The following is a 7,452-nucleotide window of genomic DNA, read 5'->3' on the forward strand; positions in this document are numbered from 1 at the left end:
ATTCTAGTACAGAAACTAAATATAATCCTGACCACCATTGTGAACCAAGGCAAGAAAAAGTTCCATATTCAGCCTAGAAAGGGTTGATCTTGTATTGAAACAGGGACCAATTGGCAATTTGTCTCTCATACCCCAGAGGTGAATCACAGATCCAATGTGGCCTGAGAAGGAGACTTATTCATAGGGACGGCAAGCCCTGGCTATTTTGCTCAAATCCAAACCCAAACCCAGAAGAGCAACTTGCAGACCTGCTAAAAAGGCAGTGCTTAGACTTCATTCTGGATTAAACCATTTTGAGCATATGGAAAGTTTGCAGGTCTCCAACTTCAACTATTCCTGAAATCTTTGAATAACATAATATTCAGTATCCCAGGAAAACCTTATCAGGACCCAAGAAGACAATAAATAGGAAAAAGTAGAGTTGAAATACCCCCTCCAAAAATGTAGAGCCTAGTGCTAAAATAAAGTCCATATTCAGGAAGCAAGGCTGGAAGAATAAGTAAATAGAAAAAGAATCACGCTCTTTGGCCCATTCACGATCAGGATGAAGACCATTTTAAGCAACCAGACTGAACATTCCAGAAAATGTTGACATTTCTCTGAAGGGTCGGACAGTTATTGTGAAGGGGCCCAGAGGAATCCTCTGCAGGGATTTCAACTATATTAATGTGGAACTCAGTCTCCTTGGAAAGAAGAAAAAAAGGCTCCGGGTGGACAAGTGGTGGGGAAATCGAAAAGAACTTGCAACTGTACGCACAATCTGGAGTCATGTGCAGAACATGATCAAAGGTGTTACTTTGGGTTTTTGTTACAAGATGAGGTCTGTGTATGTTCACTTCCCCATCAATGTTGTTATTCAAGAGAATGGCTCACTTGTTGAAATCAGAAATTTCTTGGGTGAAAAATATATCCAAAGAGTACGTATGAGACCAGGTGTTGCTTGTGCGGTTTCTCAAGCCCAGAAAGATGAGTTGATTCTTGAAGGAAATGATATTGAACTTGTATCAAACTCAGCTGCCCTGATCCAACAGGCCACTACAGTCAAAAACAAGGATATCAGAAAGTTTTTGGATGGTATCTATGTTTCTGAGAAAGGCACAGTGCAACAAACTGATGAATAAGTTGGAAAAGATGCCAAAGGCTGTGTCCTGAGGAATCAACACTTATTCAGATGTCAAAATAAAAATATTTTTTGTCAAAAAAAAAAAAAAAGAGAAAGAATCACACCATAAAGAACTATTAGAATGACAGGGACACTTGAAAAAAGTGGAAGAGAATTACTCTAAGAATCTAAACAAAAAGTTTCAAAGAATAGAACACTTTGGACAAAAATTCAATTAATATTCCTGGAAGAGATGAAGAAAGAATTTTTAAGAGTTAAAAAATGATTTTATACATGAAATGAGAGCACTAGATGAAAGAATTGGTAAAGGAATGAGAGCAGTAGCAGAACAACCAGAAAAGAAATGACAATTATGTAAGAAAGAATAGAAAGAGAATTAACAATTTGGCCTTAAAGATACAAAATCTTATCCAAGCAAAATACTACTTCAAAATTAGAATTGACTAAATAAAAATGAATGATTCCATGAGACAAAGAGCTAAAAAAAGTTAGTATAAAATATTTTGTATTAAAAACAACTCACCTAGAAAAGAGATCAAAATGAGATGGCAAGGATAGAAATCAGTATCCAAGAGAAGGAAAGAAGCAAAAATAGGCTTAAAAGACTTAAAAGAGATAAACAACCTGAAATAATGGCTGAAGATGGAATTCTGTCAAATTCCTTTTATGACACTTCATGTGTTAGGAAGAGCTAAAACAGACAAAGGAAATTATAAACCAATCTCTCTAATGATATTGAAGAAAAAAATTTTAAATAAAATTTTAGCAAAGGGATTACAATAAGTTACTAGGATAATACCCCATGATCAGGCAGGATTTATACAGCATGCAAGAATGGTTCAATATTAGGAAAACAATCAGTATAATTCACCTTATCAATAACAAAATTAACAGAAATCATATGATTATCTCAATAGATACTGAAAAAACCCTTGAACAAAATATAATATCTGTTCCTATTAAAAACACTGGAGAATATAGTAATAAATGGTGTTTTACTTAATTAGATTTCTTATTTTAGTTTTTTACAAGGCAGTGGGGTTAAGTGAATTACCCAAGGTCACACAGCTTCATAATTATTATGTGTCTGAGGCCAGATTTAAACTCAGGCCCTCCTGACTCCAGGGCCGGTGTTCTATCCACTGCACCATCTAGCTACCCCTGGAGTTTTCCTTAAAATGATAAGCAGTATCTCTCTAAAACCATCACAAGCGTTATATGTAATAGGGATAAACTAGCAGTGTTTCCAATAAGATCAGAGGCGGGGGGGGGTAGCTAGGTGGTGCAGTGGATGGAGCACTGGCCCTGGAGTCTGGAGGACCTGAGTTCAAATTCAGCTCAAATAGTTACCTAGCTATGTATCCTTGGCAAACAAACAAAAAAAACAAAACAAAAAGAAGTGGCAATAGCCATGAGGACAGGAGTGAAACAAGGATGCTCATTATCACTATTCAATATTGTATTAGAAATGTTGGCTTTAGCAATAAGAAAAGAAAAAGAAATAGAAGGAATTAGAATAGGCAATGAGGAAATAAAACTCTTTGTAGATGATGATAACATTTTATACTTTGAGAAACCTAGAAAATTAACTAAAAACTACTTGAAATAACAACTTTAGCAAAGTAGTAGGATATAAAATAAATGTACATAAATCATAAACTTTTCTATTTATGACCAACAAAGCCCAAGAGATAAAAAGAGAAATTCCATTTAAAGTAACTAAAAAACACTATATAAAATGAATATTGTTGTAAAAATTTTAATTAAAGTATTTCCCAGTAAGTAACTGAAGTATGGCATGAAGATTAAACACTATGATTGGGTTGAATTTATACCAGGAATTCAAAGTGGTTTAATATTAGGAAAATTAGAAGCATACCAGACTATATTAATAATGAAAACAACAAAAATTAAATTATTTATTCAACAGAGAAAATTACAACAGAGAGAAAAAGATACAAAACCCATTCCAATTAAAAAAAATCAACTAAAACGCATAGGAATAAACTGGTATTTCCTTAAGTAAGTATTCATCTAAAGTAAAGTATTCATGAATAACCAACAAGCATTATATATAATGGAGTTAAACTTAAAAAAACTTTACAGTATAATCAGGGGTAAGGCAAGGGTATCCACTATCAAAAATATTATTTGACATATGGTTAGAAATGCTAACTATAGTAATGACAAGACAAAGAAAAAGTAGAAAATAAGCACAGATAAAGAGAAAATTATTCCTATGTGATTTAATGGTTCTCCTTAGAGAACCCCAGTGATAACTAAAATGAATTGAAACATTTAATAACATCAGCAAAATTCTAAGACAATAAACAAATCTATACAAACTTCCACTGTTATTGTTATTTGTCCTTTGTTCTTGAAGAAGACTATGATATCAGGGAGGTGATACCAAGACATGCAAGTGAATTGGATGGAAGGCTGTGCAAAGTCACCGGTCCCATTTCTACTCTAGAGTCATCTGGGTCCAGATATGGATCATGATAAATGGAGATAGCCCTGGATGCATTTTTAAGTTAATGACTAACAAATCTCAGTTTGAGAGGCAGTGATTAAGGCTAGTTAAGAAATGAAGCAAAGAATGATCTTTTTTACCTAGGGAAAAAAAAATCAATCAGTCTGGGTGGGTGGGTGAGTGGGTGGGTGGGGGTTTCCTGGCCAAAACAGAAACAATTGCTATTTACATTCACTTTGAGCCAAAAGTGGCCCAAACAGTGACCAAGTAGAGCTTGGCCTGCCACCTTTTGTTAGCCAATCAAAGAGAGTGACCAATCATCTAAGTTCACAGCAGCAGAAGCATATGTCTTCCTCCATTTCAGTCAGCAGGGGAATGCATTTCAGGTTCTAAATTTTTCTTCCAGTTCTTACTCAGACAGTGTGGTTTGGTTTTCTACATGGAGCAGAATTCTTTTGCCTTTTCCTCTGAATTACTTCCTTCTGCTTCTCTCTTCTGTGTTCTATTTAAATTCAGATGCTGAGAGACTCCGGTCTCAAAACAAGGCTCCCTTTTGTGAATTGATTCACCTCTATCCTACAGTAAGAAAATGAAATTCACATTTCTGTCAGACTTGTCATAAATAGGAAATATACAATTATCCAAGATTTACAAAACAGTTTTATGATTTTCCAATTATTAATAGTCAAAATCCTTACAAACAAAGGAATAAGACATTAACTTTCTTTTTAAACAAATTTACTTATTATAATAAGTATGGCTAGAAATATGGCCAGAAATGCTAACTACAGTGATGACAAGACAAAAAAAAAAGGTAGAAAAGAAGCACAGATAAAGAAAAAATTATTCCTATGTGATTTAATGGTTCTCCTTAGAAAACCCCAGTGATAACTAAAATGAATTGAAACATTTAATAACATAAACAGTATCCCTTCCCTCAAAGAAGACATTTGATGACATCTTTTATTATATTCTTATGAAAAAAAGATGGGCTGGATAATAGCAAAGTGACATGGATTCAGAAATACTAGCATGACCAGATTACTTTTCATTGTATCTTCAGTGCTTAGCACACAGTAAGCATTTTAATAAATGCTTGCTGTTAATTATGATATAGATTGATGTCAACCTGAGAGAACTAAAATTCAGTTCTTAATTCTGAACTTCCTCATTTTGATACCTGCATTTCTTTTAACCTTTCACTGTCCAACCTCAATCCTTAACTCCTCTTCAATCTCAGATGATGAGGTGACCCCCACATGCCAAAGTTCAGAAAGTATCCTTGATTCTACCTCATTCCTTCCCATCTGTCTTGACCTCCTCTTTCACACATATGTCTTCAGGCTCATTCACTCTGGTTCGAGTCTCTCAGTCTAACATGCTTAGGTTTCCATTGTCTTTGAGAGGCAATGTGGTGTAATGGATTGGAGAGCCAGTCTCAGAGTAAGGACAACCTGAGTTCAAGATCCATCTCTGGAATATATATATATATATATATATATATATATATATTTAGGTTGTGTAACATACACACACATATATATATATGTATGTATACACATACACATATATAAAGTATATGAAGTATATATGTATGTTTGGGTTGTGTAGTGACCTGGACAAGTCACTTAATCACTCCTTGTTAGACAATTCTTCTAGGATTCAGAGGTCTAACTTGCATTACAAGAGGATTTCTTCACTTTGCTGTTCCCTTTATGAAAGAAACCTCAGGTCTTATCCCTGTCCTTTACTACTCTTGAGAACAATCCCTCAGTTTTGTTTGAATCTGTCACTATATTGCTACCTTCTAATTTCCTCCTCTCCTAGACAGTCAAAACATCTAGAAAGAATAGTCTATGTACACTTCTGGCTGCTACTCCAACATCTTGGTTCCACCTCCATTTTCATTCATTTGTGTTTTATTATTGAATTAATGTGAATTTAAATGTCTTTCAAAGTAGTTCAGTATTACTGAAGATGGGGAAATGGGGTGACCTCTGAGAAAGAGGGCTCATTCTAAGTGAAAAACTCAGTCAGACCATCTGACCCTGGAGTTTAGAAAAGCTTAAATTTTAATTCACAGGTTATGGCAAAGTTTACAAGTTATTACATAAAATTCACAAGTGACAGCAAACTGTTCACAGGTTAGACTCTTGAGAGGCAGTAAGGTAGCTAGTTACTTAAAAGATTGAATAACAAAAATTGAAGCTAAAGTTCTTAAGGGAAAAAAGAAGAAAGGAAGTAGTCACAAGCTAGGACTGAACTTGGATCCAGTGGATTCAGCTTGGAACTGGGGCCATGTTGGTAGTTACAAGTCAGGAAAGGAGTCAAATTAAAAAAAAAGGTAAAGAAAAACTTAGGAAAGAGAGAGGTTTAGCTCAATATAGATCCAGTCTCATGGATCTGGTGTCATGTTGTTAAAGAGAAGAAAGAAGAGAGAGACAGAGAGAGACAAAGAGAAAGCAAGAAAGAGTGTTTGGGTCTAGCAGGGGGAACCACAAAAAGGGGAAAAAAAGGATGGTTTAGGAGATAGAAAGACTGGAGGACACCCTTCAAAGATTACAGCAATTTCTCTGTGTCCTGCTTCATAATGATTCTATAAATTGATTTTCTGCTCACTTCACTCAGTATCATAGAGGTTTTCTGTTTTCTTAGAAATTTTCCATTTCATCATTTCTTCTAGCTCATTAATATACCATTACATTCATATACCAATATTTGTTTAGCAACTGCTCAAAGGAGGCCATTGCTTCATTTCTAATTTTTAGCTACCATAAGAAAAGAGTTGATATAAATATTTTTTTGTACAAATAGAGCTTCTTTCCACACTAATTTCTTTTGGGGAACTGATCTAGCAGTGGCATGTGTCAATATGATAGGTGTGAGAAGGAACCTCTGAATTGCGGAATTCCTATTAGATTTTTTAATTCCATCACTAATAAATAATCTCATCAATGTTAATTTTCTTTGGTGATTTTAAGTGCATTACAGAAATTTTCAATTGCTCTGTGGGATGAGATCCATGGGAAGAGTTCCCTCTATATGATGCAGATTTGTGTTTGTCTAGCACCTTCGCCTGTCATATTTTTTTAAAGAGTTTATTTTGAGTTTTACAATTTTCCCCCCATTCTTGCTTCCCTCCTCCATCCCCCCCCCCACAGAAGGCATTCTGTTAGTGTTTATATTGGGTCCATGTTATACACTGATCTCAGTTGAATGTGATGACAGAGAAATCATATCCTTAAGGAAGAAAAATAAAGTATGAGATAGTAAAATTACATAATATTTTTTTTTCTAATTTGATGGTAATAGTCTTTGTTCAAAGTCCATAATTCTTTCTCTGGATACAGATGGTATTCTCCATTGTAGATAGCTCAAAATTGTTTCTGGTTGTTGCACTGAAGGGATGAGCCAGTCCAACAAGGCTGATTATCACTCCCATGTTGCTGTTAGGGTGTACAGTGTTCTGGTTCTGCTCATCTCCCTTAGCATCAGTTCACGAAAATCCCTCCAGGCTTCCCTGAATTCCCATCCCTCCTGGTTTCTAATAGAACAATAGTGTTCCATGACATACATATACCACAGTTTGTTAAGCCATTCCCCAATTAAAGGACATTCACTTAATTTCCAATTCTTTGCTACCACAAACAGGGCCACTATAAATATTTTCGTACAAGTGATGTTTTTACCCATTTTCATCATCTCTTCAGGGTATAGACCCAGTAGTGGTATTGCTGGATCAAAGGGTATGCACATTTTTTTTTTTTAGATTTTTGCTAGGGCAATGGGGTTAAGTGGCTTGCCCAAGGCCACACAGCTAGGTAATTATTAAGTGTCTGAGGTCGCATTTGAACCC

General features: G+C 35.1%; 1 pseudogene; it reads left to right on the forward strand.

Annotated features, from left to right (window-relative positions):
* Positions 1-544: 544 nt before the first annotated feature.
* Positions 545-1,156, forward strand: LOC141501255 (large ribosomal subunit protein uL6-like; annotated as a pseudogene).
* The last annotated feature ends 6,296 nt before the right edge of the window (positions 1,157-7,452 follow it).

Source organism: Macrotis lagotis, chromosome X, assembly GCF_037893015.1.
Source record: "Macrotis lagotis isolate mMagLag1 chromosome X, bilby.v1.9.chrom.fasta, whole genome shotgun sequence".
Lineage (NCBI taxonomy): Eukaryota > Metazoa > Chordata > Mammalia > Peramelemorphia > Peramelidae > Macrotis > Macrotis lagotis.